This window comes from Mus caroli, unplaced genomic scaffold, assembly GCF_978045245.1.
Source record: "Mus caroli unplaced genomic scaffold, Mus_caroli_1 scaffold_7, whole genome shotgun sequence".
Classification (NCBI taxonomy): Eukaryota; Metazoa; Chordata; class Mammalia; order Rodentia; family Muridae; genus Mus; species Mus caroli.
This window is the reverse complement of record NW_028227262.1, coordinates 83759705-83785674: the sequence shown is the minus strand read 5'-3', so window position 1 is coordinate 83785674 and position 25970 is coordinate 83759705.

Sequence of the window (25970 nt, the reverse complement as noted above, 5' to 3'; positions counted from 1 at the left end):
TTTGTTTTGTTTTGTTGTTTTGTTTTGTTTTGTTTTGTTTTGTTTTGTTTTGTTTTGTTTTGTTTTGAAACAGGCTCACTTTAAGAAGCTCTGACTACTTGGAACTCACTTTGACCTTGAACTCACTGAGATTCATCTGCCTCTGCCTCTGCCTCTGCCTCTGCCTCTGCCTCTAGAGTCACCTCTGGGTCAAAGATGTGCACCAACACTGGACAAAGTTCCTGCTGTAAGGCTCAGGTGGTAACAATTTTTTGCTGTGGTTGTAGCAGTTGTTTTGATACTATGTAGCCCTGACTGGCCTACAGGTGGCTATTTCTTTTACATATCTCCAGATCAAAGTATGTGCTTCTAACTTTGTTTCAAGTTACAGTGCAATTTGCCAACAACTTTACTACCAGTCATAGAAAATTTTGGACATCAACAACAGCCTTTAAGGTGATTTGTTTTTCTTTCTAGAACAAAAGCAGCAGATCCTATCAGCAGCCCACTCGTTCCACTTTCTACTAAGTTCTCGCCTTCCTAGAGTCAGAACAGCAGAGTAGGGCATGAGTCACCCTAGCCGACACCTGCAAGTGGCAGGGGCCCCCAATACTAACTCTAATTCCATGAAGATTTTATCTCATTTATGTTTCTGCACCTTTAATGATTCCCCCTTAAAAACGAAATGTGCCATAGATCAGACAAACACCATTATTTTTATAGAAAGGGGAGTAAAAGAGGAATTGTCCTTTTCCCCAGGCAGAGCAGAGCAAACTTCTGATGTGATAGCCTGTGTGAAGTTCCACTGCAGACACACACACACACATTCACACACACATACACACACACACACAGGCACACACACGCTCACGTGTGGCACCCAGCTACCTATCCCCTGGTCTTCGTCTAGATGTCAGCTGTCTTAAAGCACCACCTGCATCACTCCAGGCAAGGCTTACTGCTGCTGCTGCTGCTGCTGCTGCTGCTGGGTTCTGAGAAATAATTCCCAACCTGAATTTGCAAGGATAGAAAGAAAAGAAAAAAAAAACAAAAAAAAAAAACTTTACAACTGCAAATCTAACCTGGCACTGAATGAAAAGGTAAAGCAAGTGAATCACTTTAAAGCCAGTCTAGATTATATAAATTTGAGGCTAGCCTAGCATACAAGAAATGCTGTCTTTAAAAAAATGTCTTTTTTAAAAAAGAACATTTTGGTTAGTAGTGAGGTAGATGAGAATTGATGGACCAAATATCTGCTGCCCTCTGATCAATAAGCCTTAGTAAATATCCAGACAGGTGTAACCATGGCATCCCTTTGTTTCTCATTACAGATCATGTTTGCTTGCTAGAAGCATCACTATGCACGACTATGTGCAAGTAGGATGTGCACAGCAACATTCTCAGAGGCTGGTGGTTTCCTCTGACCACCTCTAACTTCTATCACCAAAGTCAGGTGTTTCACTCGAGAAACTGAGGCAGAAGGACTGATGTGAATTCAAGGCTACCTGTGCTACACAGTAAGAAATAGACTGGCCTGGATGTAATCTGAAGGAAGAGAAGGAAGAGGAAGAGAAGAAGAGGAAGAAAATGAAGAGGAAGAAGGAGGAGGAAGGAGAGGAGGGAGAGAAAGGAGAAGTTGAGAAGAAGGAAAAGAAGAAGTGGAGAAAGGAGGAAGATGTAATTTCAGAAAAGAAGAGGAGAAAGGAGGGGGAGGAGGAGGAGCTGGAGAGATAGCTCATGGGTTAGGAACACTTGCTACTCCTAAAGAGAACCCCAGGCTGGGTTCTTACTAATCACATGTGGCTCACAACGACCCATAACTCCAGTACCAAGAAATCAATCTCCATTTGGCCTGCAGCAGGCATGATGTTATACATACATGCACACCAAACACCTACATAAGAAATAAAAAGTAAATAAAATCTAAATTGAAAAAAAAACAAAATCAAAGCTCTTTTATGTAAGTCATCTTTTATGTAAGTTAAATTTCTATACACTAATCTAGAAGATGATTCACATTAGATCCTGAAATGGTTTTTTTTTCTATGAAAACCTGTAGTGTTGGCATCAGTCAGGAGTATAGCATATGAAATGGAGTAGTAAAACAATGAGGCATAAAACAGTTTAGTCAACAACTGACCATACATTTTTCAGCATTCCTAGATTTGCTTTTTCCTAAGTCAGAGCCTTGCTATAAATTATATTGACCTCAAACTCGTGGAAATCCTCCTGTCTCAGGCTCCTGAGTAGCTGGATTACAAAAATGAGCCACCAATCCAGCTTCCAATGAGATTATACAGGAGCTAAAAATTCCTATTTGCAGGACATCCTATTGCAGGACATTATTCACGTCTTCATGGTAATACTAGGGTAAATAAGCTGTCTACACTGCTGGTCCTGTTTAAAAAAGAAAGCATATGTCACACACAAGTCACATGATAATGACACCAAGCAGCTATGTACCTAGTTCCTATTGTTCGCCATCACTTTAAAGTCCCCCTTTTACTTAAGTCTATGCCAACATGTTTAAAATTCTAGGACTTGAGAGTCAGAGACAAGATCACAGAGAGGTAGGGGTCAGTCGAGACTACACAGTGGGTTTCAAGATAGCCTAGGCTATGAAGTGAAACCCTGCTTCAAAAAAAAAAAAAAATCAATAGAAATTTGGTGCCAAACAGTCCAGAGTGCCATGCCAACAACCTCATACATACTGTTTTTCGCAAGGCCTCTTGGTTGCATCATTTCTTCTGCTTGATTTAATCTCATGTTGTTGTTTTTCTTTATGGCCCCTAAGCGTACAAGATACACTGCTAAAGGGGTAGACTGTTATGATGATGGACTGTCACATCTGTCATCAGTGACTGACTGGGATGTGACAGTACAACTAACTAAGAATCACGATGGTGGGGCATCAGCCAGTGGCTGTTTCTTGCCAACCAGACACCCCCACCCCCCAACCCTGTGATCCTGAGGAACAGAAAGAAAATGACAAAAGCTGATAAAGAGCATGCCTCCTCCAAGGAATGTAAGAAGGGCCTATATTACAAACAGAGAAAGTTCTAATGACCTGGATGGAGGGACAGAAACAGAAATGTATCCTATGACCATCATGACCAAGGCTAAAAGTCAGACATTTAAGGAAAAAGCTTGCCAAGTTTGTAATTCAGGCCTCTGTGATCTCAGAATGCAGGAAAAAGAGACAAGAGGTAGATCCCCAGACCAGCCTGGGCTACATAGTCAGACCTCATTTCTATGACTCCTAGCTTTAGCTACTTTAAACAGGTTGAAAATGGAGTCCGGTACTGTGGCACGTATCTGTAATTCCAGCATTTAGGAAATGATAGCAGGAGAATCGGGGATTCTAAGTCAACCTCCAATACATAGTGACTTCTAGGCTAGCCTGGGCTACATGTGGTCCTATCTGAACACCAACAAAATATCCTTATTCCTTAACTAATGTGAGAATGAGGGATGAGTTTGTGAAGACTCACATGAAGGCAGCTGGAGGGTTTTTAGAAACTCATAAGCTGATTGAGTAGGGAAGCTTTTGTTCTTGTCAGAGCAGATCTGACAGAATAAATAGAACAATCTGGATGGTAACAGCAATAGCCTCCATTTGATTTCACTCTGGTTTTATTGCAGCCTACGGGTGCTGTTGGTTTGGAGGATGCTTGTTGATTTGTTTGCTTTACAAATTGATGACATCCTCCAACATACGATGTCTCTCAGCATTATCTCCAACGACCAGAGCTCACTTCATGTGTCTGAAGCATGTTACTATTGCATTGTTCATGAAGAGCATTGACATGTGATCTGTGCTGTTATAAAAGGTTTTGTTGTGTGTCATTCTGGTGTGTGTGTGTGTGTGTGTGTGTGTGAATGCCCTCTGCATGCCAGTGCCTGAGAAGGCCAGAAAAGAGCACTGGATTCCCTGGTGATGTTACAAGCTCTTGGGAGCCACCCACCATGGGTTTTGGTAACCAAACTCTGATCATCTGCAAGAGTAGTGCCCTTAACCACTGAGCCCTCTCTCCAGCCTTGTTATAGTAATTTTGAGGTGCACAAATCAAAACCACAAAAGAAAGAGAAGTCAGTCAATGTGTGTTCTTTCACGGAAGCTTTTAGGTTCTTAGCCGTCCAGTTTCATCATCTGTCCCTAGCACTAGTTCATCTTCAGGATACTGAAATGAGGTTTAAGGAGAGGGCAAGAACAATCCTGGTGGTTATGGTCAACCCCATCATTGTCTCTGATTCAATAGTGGAAGGAACAAAGTGGTCCCATCAACTGTCAATCTGTTAGTCACTGTCATCCTCTAAAAGGACCAATCTGGTTCTTAGAAAGTGATAACTTGCCAGGCAGTGGTAACACACGCCTTTAATCCCAGGACTTGGGAGGCAGAGGCAGGTGGATTTCTGAGTTCAAGACCAGCCTGGTGTACAGAGTGAGTTCCAGGAGAGTCAGGGCTATAAAGAAAAACTTGCCTCAAAGAGAGAGACAGAGACAGAGACAGAGACAGAGACAGAGACAGAGACAGAGACAGAGAGACAGACAGAGAGAGAGAGACAGAGAGAGACAGAGAGAGAGAGACAAAGAGAGAGAGACAGAGAGACAGAGAGAGAGAGAGAGAAAGTGATAACTCTCTGCCACTCGTGGATGAACAGAGAGCCTCAGACATGCTAACTAAATGTTCACCCCCAACCTAAATCCCCAGTTCTGACTGTTCCACTTGGTTCAGGTGAGTTGTCATTCTTGTGGGTGGCTGCACACCTCCGGGTGTGAGGGAGGATAACTGCCTCCTCTAACTGTGAAGCACAAGTCCACTCCTCCTGGGTCCAAAGTGACTGTAGTCTTCAGGCAATGAGTTGTTCCTCTGCCTTCAGCCAACAAAGGAAACAATGAAGACAACGGTGCCAGTCTTTTATCTGTGACTCATCACCTGCACAAGTGAGCAGTCAGAGCCATTTAGCAAAAAATAAATGATGCCTGTTTCACTCTACTCCTTGGTTCTATCTGTTTCCCGAGACAGCAAGGTTGAAATCAGGTGGTGATGGAACATGCCTTTAATCACAGCACTAGGGAGACATAGGCACATAGGCAGGTGGATCTCTCTCTGTGAGTTTGAGGCCAACCTGGTCTACCGAACGTGTTCCAGGACCAGCAGGCCTACAGAGTAAAACTTTGTCTTGAAAAACAAAACAGAAATAAAAATAAAGAAAGAGAAAGAGGGGGGAGGGAAGGAGGGAGGGAGGGAGGGAGGGAAGAAGGAAGGAAGGAAGGAAGGAAGGAAGGAAGGAAGGAAGGAAGGAAGGAAGGAAGGAAGGAAGGGAGGGAGGGAGGGAGGGAGGGAGGGAGGGAGGGAGAGAGGGAGGGAGGGAGGGAGGGAGGGAGGGAGGGAGGGAAGAAAGGAAAGGGAGAAAGAGAGAGGAAGGAAGGAAGGAAGGAAGGAAGGAAGGAAGGAAGGAAGGAAGGAAGGAAGAAGGAAGAAATCTGACACCATGATTTCTAAGTGTTCAAATGAAAGGAAAACTCTCACATTAAATTAAAATCTAGGAAAAAGTCTAGAGTGGTAGCCCATATCTGTAATCCCAGCACTCAAGTCAGCCTTACTACTTACAAGAAGCAAGGTCTAAATATATCAGACTAGCTATAGTACTTCCTTAAGCCAAAGCTTAACCCTAATTCTTTTCGGTTCCAGGAAGGCAACAGAAGAAAAATTTAGAACCACTTCTAACACCTCATACCTCTAATCCCAGCACTCAGGAGAATAAGGGTTATGAGGTCCAAGTCTGAGTTCACAGAATAATATTCTGCCTCAAAAAGGGAGAGAAAACAGCTTAAAACTCACAGAACTTTGATTATGAGATTTAAGAAAAGAAGCCACCTCCACAACGCCATATACCACTCCAGAACAACACATACTCCCCCAGAACATCTCATACTACTTCATGACAGCATACAACACCCTGCAACACCGTATACTGCTCCACAATAAAGCTTAGCACTCCTTAACCTTGCATACCTCCTGAGACCACACACAGCTGGGAGATGGGTGAAGCAGCAGAAATGGCTGGAACATCAAGTTCAGGGCTGTCACACTCCATAACATTCCACAACACCCATAAGACCTCATAGACCTCCATAACACTCCATACCACTCCATACTACCACATGCCACCCCATAAAACTCCATGATATCCTATAAAATTCCATAATGCCACATTACCACTGGATAATACTCTATGACACGGCATACCACCCTATAGCTTTCCATAAACCCCCATATGCCTCCATAACACTATATATCACCCCATAACACCTATACCACCCCATAGTACTTCATGACATCCTATAACACTTCATACCAACCTATAACACTGCATACCACCATAAACCATAATATCAAATACCAGCCCACAACATTGTGTACCACTTGATAATAACACATACCTCTTTATAACACCACATACTACACTGTAATACTGTGTAACTACATAACACTTCATATTACTCCATCACACCATGTACCACACAACTCCATACTACAGACCACTTCATAACAGTCATAACATTCACTCCATGACTTCACATACCACTCCACAACACAGCATATCACTCCATAATTGTACCTTTCCATTGTTACGATAAAATACCATGCTCAAAACAGTTTGGGGGTGAAAGGGCTTGTTTCATTTTACAGCTAGTAGCCCATCATCCAGAGAAATCAAGGCAGGAACTCAAGCAGGGCAGGAACCTGAGGCAGGAATTCAGGAAGAAGGCATGGAGAAATGCTGCTTACTGGCTTGCTCTCTGTGATTTACTAAGCCTGCTTACTTACACAACTCAAGACCACCTGCCCAGGAGTGGTACCACCCACAGTGTGCTGGGTCCTCCCACATCTATCATCAATTAAGGAAATGCACTACAGACTTATCTACACACCAATTTCTTAGTTGGGGTGCTCTCTTTCAAATAGACTAGCTTCTGTCAAGATGACATTAAACTAGACAGAACACCACTACTCCATAACACCTCATATCACCCTCTAATATTATATGCATTCTGTAACAACATATACCATACCATACCATACCATACCATGCCATACCATACCATACCATACCACAATATACCACTCCAATTGTGCACACTACTCTGGCCTCAAACTGACTCTGTAACCCAGGGTGAGCTTAAACTCCCAATCCTCTTGTCTTAGCTTCTCAAGTACTGGTATTTCTAGTTTTATTTATTAAGTTGTATTATTATTATTATTTTTAATGTGTGGTATGTGTACATTGTGTGCTATAAGGGCATGTGTGGCTTTCAGATGAAAACTTTGTGGTATCTGTTTCTCATTCCACCTTTACCCCAAGTAAAGGTGATCCAGGGATCCAAATCAGGTCCATGTCAGCCGGGCGTGGTGGCGCATGCCTTTAATCCCAGCACTCGGGAGGCAGAGGCAGGCGGATTTCTGAGTTCGAGGCCAGCCTGGTCTACAAAGTGAGTTCCAGGACAGCCAGGGAGGGCTACACAGAGAAACCCTGTCTCGAAAAAACAAAACAAAAAACAAACAAATCAGGTCCATGTCATCAGAAGGCTTAAACATCAAATTCACTTTGTCCACTGAGCCATTCCACCTACCACAGTACTATTTTGTTTTAAGATCTGGTTTCAAGAAGCCCAGGCTAGTCTCAAACTTACTCTGTAGTTGAAGATGACCCTGGTTTCCTGATTTCATAATCCACTTCCCAAGTGCTCAGATTACAGGGAGGCACCATCAGCTACACAAGAATTCAATGTGCCATTTGCCATAGGAACATTCTCACAGTTTTAATCCCAGCATTTGAGAGACTGGAGCAAGCATATAGGTAGACTGTCAAAGGTTTGGAGCCATGCTGAACCACATAGTCTTGAGAGCAAGAGTCTGAGCTACGGAGTCAGACTCTGCCTCAAAAGGGTGGGTTGGTAGGCAGTCACGATTCAAAATTAACAATAATGAGGAAGTGGACCCAACCCTCAGGGACAACTTTGAAAGCTTAAAGTTTTCACAGGAGGAAGTAACTGCTGGGGTGGTAGGAGTAGAAACTAAACACTTGACTGTCTCATATTACAGTCTCAAGACCAAACAAAGTCATTTCCTGAGATGGGAGCTGTTCTCCACGAAGGTGCTATAAACCTTGATGAAAACAGCCACATTGGACTGTGACTAATGGAGTAACTTGCAGATAAGAGCAGCAGAAGGTTTGACAGGTTTGACTCTGAGTTTGTAAGTGTGGCTAAAATGCTTTTCAAACCATCATTACCACAACAGGGAAATAATTCTTGCCTGATCAATTCAGCAACATTCATTGTCTTTTATTTTAAGACTTGCCAAATGGAATACTTTTAAATCAAGGTATATATATTATCGCTCAGACAAAATGCTATTAGAAAAATTCATAGACTAATGGTAACAAAACTCTTAGATCTCCGAGCAGTGGTGGCGCATGCCTGTAATCCCAGCACTTAGGAGGCTGTCTTAGTCAGGGTTTCTATTCCTGCACAAACATCATGACCAAGAAGCAAGTTGGGGAGGAAAGGGTTTATTCGGCTTACACTTCCATGCTGCTGTTCATCACCAAAGGAAGTCAGGACTGGAACTCAGACAGGTCAGGGAGCAGGAGCTGATACAGAGGCCATGGAGGGATGTTCTTTACTGGCTTGCTTCCCCTGGCTTGCTCAGCCTACTCCCTTATAGAACCCAAGACTACCAGCTCAGGGATGGTCCCACCCACAAGGGGCCTTTCCCCCTTGATCAGTAATTGAGAAAATGCCTTACAGTTGGAGCTCATGGAGGCATTTCCTCAACTGAAGCTCCTTTCTCTGTGATAACTCCAGCTGTGTCAAGTTGACACAAAAATAGCCAGTACAATTGACCCCTTGTCAACTTGACACACAAACACATCACTAGTAAGCCTCAACCCTTACATTCTTATTCATCCCCAAGATCTAAATAACTTTAAAAGTCCCACAGTCTTTACATATTCTTAAAATTTCAATCTCTTTAAAATATCCATCTCTTTTAAAATCCAAAGTCTTTTTACAATTAAAAGTCTCTTAACTGTGGGCTCCACTAAAACAGTTTCTTCCTTCAAGAGGGAAAATATCAGGGCACAGTCACAATGAAAGCAAAAATCAATCTCTAACCGTCCAACGTCTGGGATCCAACTCACGATCTTCTGGGCTCCTCCAAGGGCTTGGGTCACTTCTCCAGCCATGCCCTTTGTAGCACACATGTCGTTCTCTGGGCTCCAGATGCCTGTACTCCACTGCTGCTGCTGCTCTTGGTGGTCATCTCGTGGTACTGGAATCTCCAAAACACTGCGTGACCCCTTCAATCCTGGGCCTTCAATTACAACTGGGGCCGCACCTTCACCAATGGCCTTCCATGGCCTCTCACAGTGCCGAGCCTGAGCTGCTGTGTGACCCCTTCATGCCTTCAAAACCAGTACCACCTGGGTGACCCTTACACATTACCAAGTCCCACTGCAGAAGGAGTACAACCTTGCCTATCTCTGGAACACAGCCTCTTTGTGCTTTCAGAAAACACTTCCCAGAAGATGTCACCTCAACGATGCTGGTCTCTTCTTAATCACCGCTAATTTCTTAGCTCCAGCTAACCAGCATCAATAGTCCCAGTAATGCAAAGTTTTTGCTTTAGTAGTTCTGGTATCTTGTTAATCACAGCTGATTCTTCAGCCCCAGCTAACCAGAACTACAAAATCTTCACAATAAAAACAGCAATGCCCCTGAAGAGAGTCTTTAATTTTCCCTCTGAAATTTCACAAACCAGGCCTCCATCTTCTGCACTGTTCTCAGCATTATCTTCCAAGCTCCTACACATCTGACAGAGCTCTTAACAACGAATGGATCTTCAAGCCCAAAGTTCCAAAGTCCTTCCACAGTCCTCCCCAAAACATGGTCAGGTTGTCACAGGAATACCCCACTTCTGGTACCAATTTGTCTTAGTCAGGGTTTCTATTCCTGCACAAACATCATGACCAAGAAGCAAGTTGGGGAGGAAAGGGTTTATTCGGCTTACACTTCCATGCTGCTGTTCATCACCAAAGGAAGTCAGGACTGGAACTCAGACAGGTCAGGGAGCAGGAGCTGATACAGAGGCCATGGAGGGATGTTCTTTACTGGCTTGCTTCCCCTGGCTTGCTCAGCCTACTCCCTTATAGAACCCAAGACTACCAGCTCAGGGATGGTCCCACCCACAAGGGGCCTTTCCCCCTTGATCAGTAATTGAGAAAATGCCTTACAGTTGGAGCTCATGGAGGCATTTCCTCAACTGAAGCTCCTTTCTCTGTGATAACTCCAGCTGTGTCAAGTTGACACAAAAATAGCCAGTACAGAGGCAGAGGCAGGCGTATTTCTGAGTTCGAGGCCAGCCTGGTCTACAGAGTGAGTTCTTCGACAGCCCAGACTTCGAAACAACCCTGACTTGAAAAACAAAACAAAACAAAACAAAAACAAACAAACAAACAAAAAAAAACAAAAACGAAAACCCTCTTAGATCTATTGGAGAACCAGAATGAACATATGCTTCTCCTACACTCTGTGGTAAGGAACTAAAGACACAGTGTTTCCAAAGTGTGTTTGCACCCTAATCCTGTCTTAGTTAGGATTTTACTGCTGTGAACAGACACCATGACCTCAGCAACTCTTATAAGGACAACATTTAATTGGGGCTGGTTTGCCGGTTCAGAGGTTCAGTCCATTATTATCATGGCAGCATCCAAACAGGCATGGTGTAGAAGGAGCTAAGAGTTCTACATCTTTTTCTGAAGGCAAACAGGAGAAGACTGGCTTTCAGACAGCTAAGATGAGGGTCTTTAAGCCCACACCCACAGTGGCACACTTCCTCCAACAAGACCACACCTACTTAAATAAGGCCACACTTCTAAGCAATGCCACTTTCTGAGCCAAGAATATTCAAACCACTGTAACACCCCTGAAACATCACTTTCCAGAATACTGTAGGCAATTAACTAAAATGAAATAGCAAGAATTTGGATATCTCAACACATCTAAAAGACAAAAACTAGGAGCTGAAAGATGGCTCAATGGTTAAGACCACATATTGTTCTTGCAGAGGACCTAGATTCAATTCCAAGCAACCACGTGGTAGCTCACAACAGTCTGTTACTCCAGTTCCAGGGGATCCAACACCCTTTTCTGTGAACACTGTACAAATATGGTACACAGACATACATGCAGGCAAATTACCCACACACAAAAGTAAAGAGAAAACATGGAAATGAAGGATATCTAAACATGAAAGAGGTATAGTAAAAATCAGGGGGGGCTGGTGAGATGGCTCAGTGGGTAAGAGCACCCGATTGCTCTTCTGAAGGTCCAGAGTTCAAATCCCAGCAACCACATGGTGGCTCACAACCATCTGTAACAAGATCTGGCGCCCTCTTCTGGAGTGTCTGAGGACAGCTACAGTGTACTTACATATAATAAATAAATAAATCTTTAAAAAAAAAAAAATCAGGCATTCGAAATAAAAACTAAATGGATCTTCGATTCTTTTTTTTTTTAATTTAAAGATTTATTTGGGCTGGTGAGATGGCTCAGTAGGTAAGAGCACCCGATTGCTCTTCCAAAGGTCCAAAGTTCAAATCCCAGCAACCACATGGTGGCTCACAACCACCCGTAATGAGATCTGATGCCCTCTTCTGGTGCATCTGAAGACAGCTACAGTGTACTTACATATAATAAATAAATAAATAAATCTTAAAAAAAAAAAAAAGATTTATTTATTTATATACAGACACACCAGAAGAGGGAGTCAGATCTCATTACGGATGGTTGTGAGCCACCATGTGGTTGCTAGGATTTGAACTCCGGACCTTCGGAAGAGCAGTTGGATGCTCTTACCCACTGAGCCATCTCACCAGCCCAGATCTTCAATTCTATTCCATTGATCGACAAGCCTGTCTCTGTACCAATACCATGAAGTTTTTATCACTATTGCTCTGTAGTACAGCTTGAGGTCAGGGATGGTGATTCCCCCAGCTGTTCTTTTATTGTTCAGAATTGTTTTGGCTATCCTGTTTTCTTGGGGTTTTTTTTGTTTTTGTTTTTTATATTTATTTATTCATTCATTATATGTAAGTACACTGTAGCTGTCCTCAGACACTCCAGAAGAGGGAGTCAGATCTCATTACAGATGGTTGTGAGCCACCATGTGGTTACTGGGATTTGAACTCCAGACCTTCGGAAGAGCAGTCGGGTGCTCTTACCCACTGAGCCATCTCACCAGCCCGTTTTCTTGTTTTGTTTCTCCATATGAAGTTGAGAATTGATCTTTCCGTGGAATTTTTTTTTTTTTTTTTGAGACAGGGTTTCTCTGTATAGCCCTGGCTGTCCTGGAACTCACTTTATAGACCAGGCTGGTCTCAAACTCAGAAATCCAGCTGCCTCTGCCTCCCAAGTGCTGGGATTTTTAAAAGCATATGTCACCACTCCCAGCCTCTTCTATTTCTTTTTTCAGGGAATCTTATACAGATTTTTACTTGCTTGGTAAGAGGTTTTTGTTGTTGATGTGGGGTTTGTTTGTTTGTTTTTCTTTTTTTTTTTTTAAGATTGATTGATTATATGTAAGTACACTGTAGCTGTCTTCAGACAGTCCAGAAGAGGGCGTCAGATCTCATTAAAGAAGGTTGTGAGCCACCATGTGGTCGTGGGATTTGAACTCAAGACCTTGGGAAGAGCAGTCAGTGCCCCTTACCGCTGAGCCACCTCTCCAGACTGCTTGGTAAGAGCTACACCAAGATATTTTATACTATTTGTGACTATTGTGAAGGGCATTGTTTTCCTAATTTCTTTCTTAGTCTGTTCAATCCCACTTGGAAGAGGGAAGGAAATAATCAAGGAAGGCAGAGGGAGGGAGGGACCTGGGTGGGAAAGGGGGGGGGGGGGCGTGTAGAGAAAAGGAAAGCAAGATCAGATATGGAGGGAGGGAAAAAGCCGGGCGTGGTGGCGCACGCCTTTAATCCCAGCACTCGGGAGGCAGAGGCAGGCGGATTTCTGAGTTCGAGGCCAGCCTGGTCTACAAAGTGAGTTCCAGGACAGCCAGGGCTATACAGAGAAACCCTGTCTCGAAAAAACCAAAAAAACCAAAAAAAAAAAAAAAAAAAAAAAGCAAAAAAACAGATATGGAGGGAGGGGCCAGGAGAGTCAGGGGCCCTGAGGCCAAGAGAATGAATGGAAATAAGCAGCCTCAGAGAGTGGGCGGTGGGCTGACCCTCTAGAAAGAACCGGAGACCTGGGAGGTGACACTCAAAGGACTCATTGGGATTGACCTTAGCCTAAAAACCCAACATAGAGGAAAAAAAAAAAAAAAAAGAACTTGAAATCTTCCTCCTGTAAATAGTCAGGACCTCAAATAAAGGGACAGGGTTACTAACCCACAGTCAATTCCTGACCCAGAATTGTTCCTGTCTAAAAGAACTGCAGGGACAAATGGGGAAGAGACTGAAGGAAAGGATGTCCAATGACTAGCCCAACTTGGGATCCATCTCATGGGGCGAGGGGAGGGGGAGAAGACCAGATACTACTATGCTATGATATGCTTACAGACGGGAGCCTGGCATGGCTGTCCTCTGAGAGGCCCTACCAGCAGCTGACTGAGACAAAAGCAGATACTTACACCCAACCATTGGACTGAAGTCGTGGACCCCTGTGGCTGAATTAAGGGAAGGATTAAAGAAGCTGAAGGGGATTGTGACCCCATAGGAAGACCAGCAGTCTCAATTTACCCAGACCCCAGGGAGCTCCCAGAGACTGAGCCAACAAGCAGGAACATACACAGGCTGGTTCGATGCCCCTGGTACATACATAGCAGAGGTCTGCCTGGCCTGGCCTGGCCTGAATGGGAGAAGATATCCTTGAGAAACTTGAGGCCCCAGGGAAGGGGGAGGCCTCTCAGAGAGCACCCTCTCAGAGGCAAGGGGGAGGAGGAATGGAATGAGGAACTATGGGAGGGGGTAATGAGGGGTGGGGCAACTACTGGAATGTAAATAAATACAACTTTTTTTTTTTTTAAATAAGTGAAATGGAGGTGCTGGAGAGAGGTGGCTCAGCGGTCAAGAGCACTGAGTTCAATTCCAGCAACCACATTGTAGCTCACAACCATCTGTAATGGGATTGGATGCCCTCTTCTAGTGAGTGTCTGAAGACAGCTGAAGTATACTCATATAAAGAAAACAAATAGCAGGGCAGTGGTGGTGCCTTTAATTCCAGCACTTGGGAGGCAGAGTCAGGCAGACTTCTGAGTTTGAGGTCAACCTGGTCTACAGAGTGAGTTCCAGGACAGCCAGGGCTATACAGAGAAGCCCTGTTTTGAAAAAGGAAGAAAGGAAGGAAGGAAGGAAGGAAGGAAGGAAGGAAGGAAGGAAGGAAGGAAGGAAGGAAGGAAGGAAGGAAGGAAATAAATCTTTAAAAAAAAAAAAAAAAAAAAGCCGGGCGTGGTGGCGCACGCCTTTAATCCCAGCACTCGGGAGGCAGAGGCAGGCGGATTTCTGAGTTCGAGGCCAGCCTGGTCTACAAAGTGAGTTCCAGGACAGCCAGGGCTACACAGAGAAACCCTGTCTCGAAAAACCAAAAAAAAAAAATAATAATAATAATAAAAAATAAAATAAAATAAAAAGTGAATGGAAAAAGACAAAAGAGGTAAACCTGCAAGGAACATGTTCTCATTTGAACTGTGCTATGATGAATACCTTTAGTGAATTAGAGGAGGAGAGTTTATTTCACAGTCTGTACTTCAAGTCATATCACTGCAGAAAGCCAGAGTAGGACCCGAAGAAGGAACTGAATCAGAGACCATGAAGAATTAGTTTGCTGTCTCAAGTTCAGCTATCTCCCTTATATAGTCCATGACTACAAGCCCAGGGATACTCTTTCTGATGTAAGCTCAACCCCCTATAACTGTCATCAATCAAGACAGCCAATAGATACAGCCATAGGCCAATATGATCTGGGAAATTCTTCAGTTGAGGGTCCTTCTTCCCAGGCAGTTATTTAGATTGGGTCAAGTTGACAATAAAAATTGAGCAAGGCAGAAAGAAAACTTACAACAAATGAGCTTGCAGGATTCCGGGCTCCTCTAGGAGCTGGTGAATGAGTGTCCAGAACATTCGAAGGTCTGGGACAATGGATTACACTACTCTAAATTCTGAGTACATGATATACTCCAGACCCTCAGCTCAACTCCAGCACTATATTAAAAAAAAAAAAAAAGTAATAAAATCTTATCCTAGGTATGTAACCAAAAAATATCATTTTCTTTTCTTTTTTTTTTAAACACTTCAGTTTTATTGATCATTTCTATTTCCTCCACTAATTTGGGGCTTGGTTTCTTTTTTTCTTTTTAATATTTTTTTATTACGTATTTTCCTCAATTACATTTCCAATGCTATCCCAAAAGTCCCCCATACCCTCCCCCCGACTCCCCTATCCACCCATTCCCATTTTTTGGCCCTGGTGTTCCCCTGTACTGGGGCATATAAAGTTTGCAAGTCCAATGGGCCTCTCTTTCCAGTGATGGCCTACTAGGCCATCTTTTGATACATATGCAGCTAGAGTCAAGAGCTCCGGGGTACTGGTTAGTTCAAATGTTGTTGCACCTACAGAGTTGCAGATCCCTTTAGCTCCTTGGATACTTTCTCTAGCTCCTCCATTGGGGGCCCTGTGATCCATCCAATAGCTGACTCTGAGCATCCACTTCTGTGTTTGCTAGGCCCCGGAAAATACCATTTTCTTTGTGACATTAGATATTAGTGATCATGTTTTCACAGTGTCAGAACACCCAAGGTCTTCAGTCCCTACCCACCACCACCTCCTCTGGGGTGGAAGCAGCCTGACTATAGTTACTTGGCTCTTATCTTATTCTTCCATTCAGAGAAAGAGTGACACCCACACCCCACACCCTGACCTCCATTATATAACCTAATCTCTACTCCTATACATTTTTTAACATAATATAAGTCACACCTTAACTATGCCTGCTTCCCTATGATGCAGGCAGGACCTCCCTCCCCTACAAAACTTTTAAGAGTAGACATGCTGTTGTTGGGGGCAGGACGGAAGCTTCTTATTTCAGAATCCCACCATACTGTTATGGTGCCCATCTGCCATCCAGAATTATCAAAACTCTTACCTGGTCTGGGATGTTTAGGGGTTAAAGGCTCAGAAGGGGTTTAGGTGGGGAAATAGGAGAAAGGAGAGGGCAAGGAGTGGGTCAACCAAAACTAAGGGTCTATTTTTTAAATAGCCCTATATAGGGGTTGGAGAGATAGCTAAGCATTTAAGAACACTTTCTCTTGCAGAGGACCCAGGTTTAACTTCAAGTACCAACCTGATGGTTCACAACTATTTGTAAATCCAGTTCCAAGGGATCCAATGCTCTCTTCTGACCTCTGATGGTACTGGGCATACATACTCATACAAAGGAAATAAAAATAAATAAAGGGGTTTTTTTTGGAATAAAAGTGAGAATTCTCCCCCATAGTCTCATACATTTGAAGGCTTTATACTCACCCAGTTGGTGGTGCTAGTAGCGGAGGTTTAGGTACAAATAAAAGGAACTTGTCTTAAGTGCTGGCATCCGGAATTCAGACTCCATTTTACCTAATCTGTCCAGCTCCCTCACTAAGCAACAATAGTTCCCCCCAAAACATAATGTCTGTTCCTAACAACAGAAAGAACAAATGGATTCCATTAGTTGGTCAAAGACACTTACATTCAATGTCAATTGACAATGATGGAACCCTGGGGAAAGTCCATAATCCCCAAGTTCTGATTGGTAAAAAATTATGACAGTAACCTGGCTCAGATGCTTACAAGTTTTAAATTTATAAGCCCTGACTCAGCCCCTGCTCGAGGCTGCCAGAAGAAACAAATCTTCCCGAGTCCTGGTCCTAGGGTTGTGGCTAAGCCCAGCACTCGGAAGGCAGAGGCAGAGAGGCAGAGAGGCAGAGGCAGGCAGATTTCTGAGTTCAAGGCCAGCCTGGTCTAAAAAGTGAGTTCCAGGACATCCAGGGCTATACAGAGAAACCCTGTCTCAAAAAACAAAACAAAACAAAACAAACAAACAAACAAAAAAAAAACAACAACAACAAAGGACTGATCAAAGTATCTTGCACGGGTAGACAAGGCTTCCCGTAGAAGACACGGGCTATCCAGCAAAATCTTCAGGGCCAGGTGTGAGCAACCCTGTGAATCTGGAAGTCTCCAAAGGATCAAAACCAGAAACAAACATGAAAACAAGGCCCACAGACTGTTAACACTGCTTTTGGTTGTTCACAGGAACTGGAACTGGATGGTCAGACCTTATTGCTAATGACATGATGCATTTTGGTTGTAGGACATTGAGAAATCACATTAGGAACTAAATAAAACTTTCTTCCTCCTGCCTAGCTTTCACAGGACCAAAAGGGTGTTGGAAGAGGAAACTAATTTATCGAAAGGTGGATCCTAAATTCTGTAATACTGATCTGCTGGACAAGATGCACTTAGTGTTGGGTTTCAGACTCAGAACAAGAGGCTGAAATGCGTATTTAATATGCCAAGGTAGACCTGGTCTCCAGGTTCTCCCAGCATCCCTCAGTCCTTACCCGTTACATGGCATGGTTGGCATACCCTGCCCTCTGTGCTGAGCTTCCCAGCCCAAGAGCTGGTCTTCTCCTCCCCTGAAGGTCTTCCTTTTATAATCCAGACATTTTGGTCTCCCTTCTCTCTCCCTCTCTCTGCATTTTCTCTGTACCTGCTCTTTCTCTCTCCCTTCCCTTCTGTCTCCCTCCCCATGGTGACTTCTCCTGTCTTGTTCCTTGGGACCAGTGATCATGTCTATGAGAGAGCAGCTTCCCAATAAATCTGCCTCTATATACCTTAATTTGGCTTGAATTGGCTCATTTTACCAGAAGAGAAACAAACAACTGCTTTCTGATTGGCCTTGAGGCCGGTTCCTTCCTGATACTGAAAACCTGGTAGAAGTCTGTGGCCTGGGAAGGTGATAACCTACTATTGTTAACCTGTGCTGCTCTCAGGCTTGGTCAAGGAAACCCCTCCTGCAAAGGGATAGCAAGGAAGTCAAAGTCTCAACGTGCTAAAAAAAAAAAAAAAGTGTCTGTTGTGTGCTCATTCCTAAATAGAGAACCTGTCTCACCTGTTCCCTCTTCAGCTTTCAGGGAACATTATGGAAGAGGAGGCAGAAAGACCGACCGTAAAAGCTAGAAGATGGACAGAAATGCTGTTTTCTGGACAGGAATGACCATTGCAGGCAGGACCTCACTACAGCTATGGTTATTTGCACAAGACCTGCAAAAGATCAAGCCAATAATCCAGACAACATTCCAGCAAGCGGCACTAATTAATTAGGTATTTTTTGTTTTTTTGTTTTTTTTTTGTTTTTTTTTAAGACAGGAAAGAAGGAAGTTAGGAAAGAAAGGAGGGAGGGAAGGAAGAAGGAGGAGGGAGGGAGAAGGGAGATGTGTTGGAAGGATGCCAGTGGGAGCACGATACTAGAAGCAAGGTATATTGTACCCATGTGTGGAATTGTCAAAGACTAAGTAAGAGGTATTTTAAATTTTTAAAAATTATTATTTAATAAATACTATTTTTAATCATAATTGTATTAAAAATCTAATTCTGTCCTAGATGACAATTTGACTTAGTGATTTTCTTGTCCTACCTCAAAATCTAATACATATAACTTATGCACGTGTTTGTGTGTGTATGTTTTGAGGCAGGATCTTTTTTTCTTTAGGATTTTATTTGTTATTATAAATAAGTACACTGTAGCTGTCTCCAGAGACACCAGAAGAGCACATCAGATCTCATTACAGATGGTTGTGAGCCACCATGTGGTTGGTGGGATTTGAATTCAGGACCTTTGGAAGAGCAGTCAGTGCTCTTACCCACTGAGCCATCTCACCAGCCCTTTAAATGAGGTTTTTCTTTTCGTTTTTAACCTTTTTATTTTTGTTTAAGACCAGGCTGGCCTTGAACTCACAGAGATCTACCTGCCTCTGTTTCTTGATATTAAATATGTATAATTCCACACCTGGCTTCCCGTTATATTTATGTAATATTTATTTATTATTATGTTTTTCATATTTATTCAAAGCAGTGTCTTACATAACCTGGGCTGGCCTCAAACTCTTTATATATCCAGGGCTGATTTTGAACTCCTTATTCTCCTGCCTCCAAGTACTGATGAAATGTATCAGCCAAAACACCTGGTTCTCCCATAAACTTTTAAATTTTGGCTGGGCATTGGTGGCACATGCCTTTAATCCCAGCAGTAGGGAGACAGAGGCAGGCGGATTTCTTCTGAGTTCAAGGCCAGCCCGGTCTACAAAGTGAGTTCCAGGACAGCCAGGGCTACACAGAGAAACCTTGTCTCAGAAAAATAAACAAACAAACAAAAAAACTTTTAAATTTTGTTTGAAATGAAGAAGTAACAAAATTCTAGGCCTTTAGGATGAGGCTTGGGAATGTGACCTTTGTGACTCATTGCTCCAAGGTATGCTAATCATACCTTGATAGCGACATTCCTTCCTCCACCTACCTGCTTCCTGGGTTCAAAGAGTGTTCATTCAAAGAAAGTCACCCTGACCAACGCCGGAAACTGCCATGCAAATGTGCTATTGTTAGGGGCTCTTAAAAACTGAGAGTTAACCAAAACAATTACCAGGTATTCTCTGTGACTCCTGTGACTTTACACTTCCTTGTGACTCTTAACTGGTATCTTTGGTATTTTTCCAACAACGCCCTCCCCACTTCCTTGAGTTGTGGTTTCTTCCTTTAAATACCCCCTTATACAGCTACTCGGCGCGCCATGGTCCTCTACCCCTGCGTGGTGTATGACCATGGGCCCGAGAACGCTCTCGAATAAAAATCCTCTTGCAGTTGCAGCAAGACCGTTTCTTGTGGGTGATTTTGGGGTGTCGCCTCTCCTGAGTCAGAACGTGAGGGAGTCCTCACGTTGTGGGTCTTTCAGAAACAGGGTAGCTCAGTAGCTCAAGCTGGTCTCAAACTCAATATGTAGATAAAGATGTCCTTAAATTCTTCTATCTCCACCTCCCGAGTGCTAGGACTACAGGCATGTGCCAGAATGCTCAGCTTGCCCATACACTTACTACCTTTAGATTCCTTATAATAACTAATATAATTCCATCTAAACTATGATGTTTCAGACCCTTTATTGCAGTGGTCTGAAACTGAAACCACGTTATATCTGAAGTACCCTACAGCCTATTACTCCTCAACTTAAACTACACTTTAAGGAAGAATTTCAGGGAAATGTTTATGTATATTTACAGTAGAGTCAGCACTGTATTTCGTATAGATTCTTTAATTGTTCATGGATTTTGAATGGTTTGTTGAATCTGATGCGAACTCTACAATGGAGAAGTCTCTGTGATCACCCATTCTTGTCTCCATTCTTGTTCTCCTGAAAGACAATTCAGATGGCACACAGAAGTAGTTCAAACATTCAAAAGGTTAATTAGAGCAAGTGAAGAAGCAAGAAGAGTGGGCTACAGGAGCAACGGTCTGGCAGGCCTGGGAATTATATCTTTCTCCTGATGGTCTTCCCTTCCCTCTTGCATTCCCTAGGGTCAGTACTTCCAAAAGAGACATGCTTCCTTCAGAAACCCATTTTAACCATAATTCAGTCTGTTATGAATAGATTTGCAAGATGCAAGAATATATGCAGGGATTTAAGTACCTCTGAAACCGAAGCTAAAGGCTAAAACTAAAAACTGTGTATACACATAAACTGACAGCATAAACCTCCATGGTGTGGTTAAGGGAATGGTTTTTATTATGGCTATGAAAGAGAGAACAGTTAGAGACATCTGAGAGAGTCCAGAACAGAGAGAGAAAGGAGTGAGCATGACCAGCAGATTGACCATGCCAGGGCTATCTGTAAGAGATGGGAGAACATCAGGGGCTAGAGAATAGAGAAAACATAGTGAGAGAAACGAGCAGAGTGAGAGCTAAGGAGAGGGAGAGGGAAAGAGAGAAACAGAGCAAGAACAGGGCTGTAAGAAGAATCAACAGCTGTGGTAAAGAAACCTGTGTGCTGGAGGGATGTTTAGGGTAGGGGAGGAGGCAAAAGGGCTAGGATTCTAGCATAGATTTTTAAATGAGTGACAGGTACTTGTGAAATCAAGAGCCTGTAGGATATTAGGACAGCTGGAGGATGCGCTAATGGGTACCACAGGTAGCCATACTTCCCTTCTGCCAGAGATAAGGGAAATAACTCCCTTAGGTAGAAGAGAACCAGTTTCACAAGTTCTTGAGGAACTGTGGTTTTTAGAGTCCTCCTATAGTTCAGATTGAGCTCATGTTTGGAAATTTGGACTGCCTTTTGGGTTGGAGTTTCCTTTGGACCTGACATTCCGCTGGTAGGGAAGCCCTTTAAACTCCTTTTAAGTTGCTTCAGCAGGTCACTGCCACCTATTGTTCTTTGTATCCTGTTTTTGAGGTCAGGAGCTTGCCTGCAAGAAAACCATACCTTCTCACCTCAAAGAGAAGAGTGAGAGAATGTTTTCTGTGACCAAATATGAGTGATCATATCCTGAGAACACTTTATTCAGGTTGCCACAAATACAGTGTTCCCCTGGGGGAAACAAAGTCATAAATGAAAGTGTTTCTCAAGGACATTGGTGAGGACCAGAGAAAATCAAGACACAGGAAAGCAGGTGAAATGCTATTAAAGGTTTGGGATGATAGCTGATGGCATCCTTAGCTTTAAGATTGATGAAAGCTAGTGGTCTGCTGGGGATACATTATAAAATTTTGATTGTCATAGGAGGTTAGTTCAGATACAGATTTGTGCAGTGCATAGCTTTCAAAGGAGCTAAAAATAACCTTAGATAATTGACTCTGGTCTGCAACATTGTAACTCACCATAATCTTGAAGTTCAGACATTTGAACTTGTAGAATCCTTCACTGGGGTGGAGTTCCTCCCTCTTCTCTGTTCTTTCTCTGCTCAGCTTCATCCTCCTCCTAAGAAGTTCAGCTGCTCCATCTGATCTCTTGTACCTTACGTACTAGTTCGGGAAGAAGATTACTTGTTCCTCCAGAATCTACCCTCTTGCCGAACGGAAAGGTTGGCTGTCCTCACGGACCACGGAACTGCCATTTCTGTAACAGTACATAAACTACAAGGCAATGATTTTGAGTTTATCTATACATACATACATGTGTGCATGCATACATGCACATTGTTTATATTGTATACCCATGGCTTGGGCAGGCTTTGAACTCAATGTGTCACTGAGTATACCCTCTGATACTCCTGCCTCTACAAAAACAGAGCAAGTTAAAACTAGCACATGAGGGCTGGTGAGATGGCTCAGAGGTTAAGAGCACTGACTGCTCTTCCAAAGGTCCAGAGTCCAAATCCCAGCAACCACAAGGTGTCTCACAACCATCCGTAATGAGATCTGACACCCTCTTCTGGAATGTCTGAAGACAGCTACAATGTACTTACATATAATAATACATAAATAAATCTTTAAAAAAATAGCACATGAGCATACTTTTGCTTTAAGGGGATTGTCTCATGTAAAATGCAGATCTGTGTGCAGTTTGTCCCTAAAGACACTCAGACTTTTTTTTAAAATGTGTTTTTATGTGTATAGGTTTTTGTCACCATGCGTATCTGTGTACTACATGCATACAGTACCCACAAAAGTCAAAAGAAGGTGTCATATCCCTGGGTCAAGAGCTACAAATGGTTAGCTGCCATGTGGATGCTGGAAACTGAACCCTGAGTCTTCTAGAAGAGCAGGCAATGCTCTGAACAGCTGAGCCGTCTCTCCGTCTTGTGATTTATTTTTCAATAATTATTTATCGTCATCTCCACTGCCGCCACCACCATCACCACCACCACCACCACCATCATCATCATCATCATTGAGACAGTGTCTTACCAGCCCTGTAATGTTTTATGAAGAATAGGCTCTCCTTGAACTCACAGAGATAGATGCCTCCGCACCCTGAGGACTGGATTAGAGAAGATTAACAAAATGAAAGTGTTTCATTCAGCCCTTGCCTGGTTTATGAAGTGCCAGAGACCTAATCCAGGGCTTTGAGCAAACAGGGCAAACACTCTACAAACCGAATTACATTTCCAACCCTAGAATTCATTTTTATTTATTTCTTATCATCTATTGTAGGAAGTGTGGCCACAAAATGGTGGATACTTATGGAAAGTGGAGATAAGAGCTCTTAGGACCTCAAAGACTGTGAACCACCTGTTTCCTCTGCTCCTCTGTAGACTATGTAGGGATACTGCTTATATCCCTTTTATTCCAGCATTTATCACAAATGAAGAAGCCACAAGGTAGAAGGTAACACCCCGAACCAGTAATGGTGGCACACAGCTTTAATCACAACATGCAGGAGGCAGAGGCAGGTGGGTCTCTGAGTTTGAAGTCAGTCTGGTCTACATAGCAAATTCTAGGCCAACTAGGGCTTCAAAGTAAGACACTATCTCAAAAAATTAAATAAACAAATAAATAAATAAATAAATAAATAAATAAAGCTTAAATTATTTCAGGGACACACTGCCCATTGACCTGTGATTTCCTGGGAGAAATCTCTGATTTCCCAAGGCACATACAATTTTTGTAGCTAACACTCAAGGGCACCACTCCTTCCTCCTTCAAAAACCAGATATGATGTCCGCTTTCTTTATTTGTTGTGGGTAGCCTGAGGGACAAGTTCTCTCTAACTACTACTAAATTCAGCTTCTCTCTGGATGCCTTTAGCCATAGATTCCTGATTCTAGATCCCAAATGTCCCTTGCTACAGTTGCTTTGATTGCATAGAATCTTGACCCTTGGCACCTCAGGCCTAGGCTCTGTCCCTCTGATATCTATTTAGGGAATGAAAGAACAAAGAACTACCTATTGGGCTTTAAAATAAATCGCTGTTAATTGTGGTGCCCTTGGAACTCCTGACAGCTGTGTTTGGGCGTGTAAGGAACTGATCACTTTGAAAAGGCTACAGACTGTAAGGTAGGCAAGCCTGCCTGGCCCCATTGGCCTGCTTTCCCTGTCCTTGTTTGGAACTCCGGTTTGGAAGCACAATAACCTCTTTGTTTCAGAGGCCCAGGTAAAGCTATTCACATTCAAAGGTGACAGGAGGGCTTCCTCCTTAATCCCAGAGTGACCCCACCCCACCCTCCAGAAGCTCTTAGACTATGTAGGCTCTCACGTGTCTGCCTGTTAAAACCAAGTCCTTTCAGCCTCATTCCTGCCTCTCTCCCTACCTCCTCTGCACCTAGTTTTTCCTTAGGCATTTCAAGTGGGGATTCAACATCACATAAAGGAGACAAAGAACATTTTCTTCACCCTTCCAACCAAAGGAATCTCCTGAAATTAAGTTAAGACAGGATTAGTAAAAAAAGGAAGAAAAAAAAAAAAGATGACGAAAACCTCCTGCCAAAAAAAAAAAAAAAAGGGGGGGGAGGAAAAAACTTGTCAGTGGTGCCCAGAATTAATTACATGGGCATTAATTTAACATCAAAATAGCATTGCGAATATTTTTTTCCTTATCTTCAGCATTTAGAAGACTGACTTACCAGGTATATTTTCAAGCCAATATTATTCTTGTGGAATATTTTGCTTTATCTAGGCAAAGAACTTTAAAAACAATTTAAACTGCATACAGGACTGGGGGACCGGGGCGGGGTGTGTGTGTGTGTGTGTGTGTGTGTGTGTGTGTGTGTGTGGATTTTCATTCCTCCCAAGCACTCTTTCTGTTACCTTAGTCTCTTCTATTCCTTCTCTTGGTATACTAGTTCAGGAACTTGGAATGAACCAGAATCTGAAATTATCTTTGATCTTTGAAGCTCCTATAAGACTACTGTTAGATGCTAAGATGTTAGATTTAACTTAAACCACAGGGATCCACTGAGGTACACGCAGCTCCAGCACCACACCTCCAAACCTAAAAATCCCTCCCACTTGCAGGCCTGAAATTGGCCTTCATAGAAATCAAGGAATGAAAACTAGAGAGTTAAGAGACATACTTCACAAACAAGGCAGTAGCTATTGGTATTGTGATGAAGTTCTTTGGTCTTCACACTCACACCAAAGAGCTATCCAAGGCTACACATTTCTGTGGCAAAGGCTTGTCTAAATGTGTCTAGGACTCTGGATTCTACAATGCCATACAAAAAAATAATAATTAAAAAGATTAAAAAGTCAACTTTGTGGTTTGTTTGGTTGGTTGGTTGTTTTCTCTGTGTAGCCCTGGTTGTCCTGGACCTCACTCTGTAGACCAAGACTCAGCCACCTGCCTCTGCCTCCCAAGTGCTGGGATTAAAGGCGTGTGCCACCACTGCCCAGCACCAACTTTGTGTTAACTAGTTACTTTGACTTTTCTGTGGTCCTATTTCCCTGTCCCCACCTTGCTGTAAGGGTCAAACCCAAGGACAGATAACTACCTAGAGTGCTGGGGGCTGGGATATCAAGTCCAGAATTTCACTTCCATAAACCAGGCTGGGTTGCCCCCGACTGCACGGGTTGCGCTTAATCACTTGTAAGCAAGGTAAGGGGCATCTCGAGCTGAGACTGTGATCCTGACTGTCTCCCAGGGACAGCTTATTAAGACAAAAGCCACAAAAGCTCATAGCAACCATAAAAGCTCATACCCAGGTGCAGGAAGTGCTACTGGGCAGTTGTGGCAGTTGGTTCTGGTCCTTACTTATTGTAGCTAACTACACAAAGCAGTTCTAACTGACCTTTATTGCAACTGGTTATAGAGGCAATCGAGGGTCTGGGGAATTTTCAAAAACATCAAAGCATAGAACTTAACAAGACATGCAATTGGTGGTTAACTTTGGCATAAGAAAGGTGCTCTGTAACAATGTAAAATGGCTGACTACAGGCATAAAACAGAATGGCTACAGTAAGA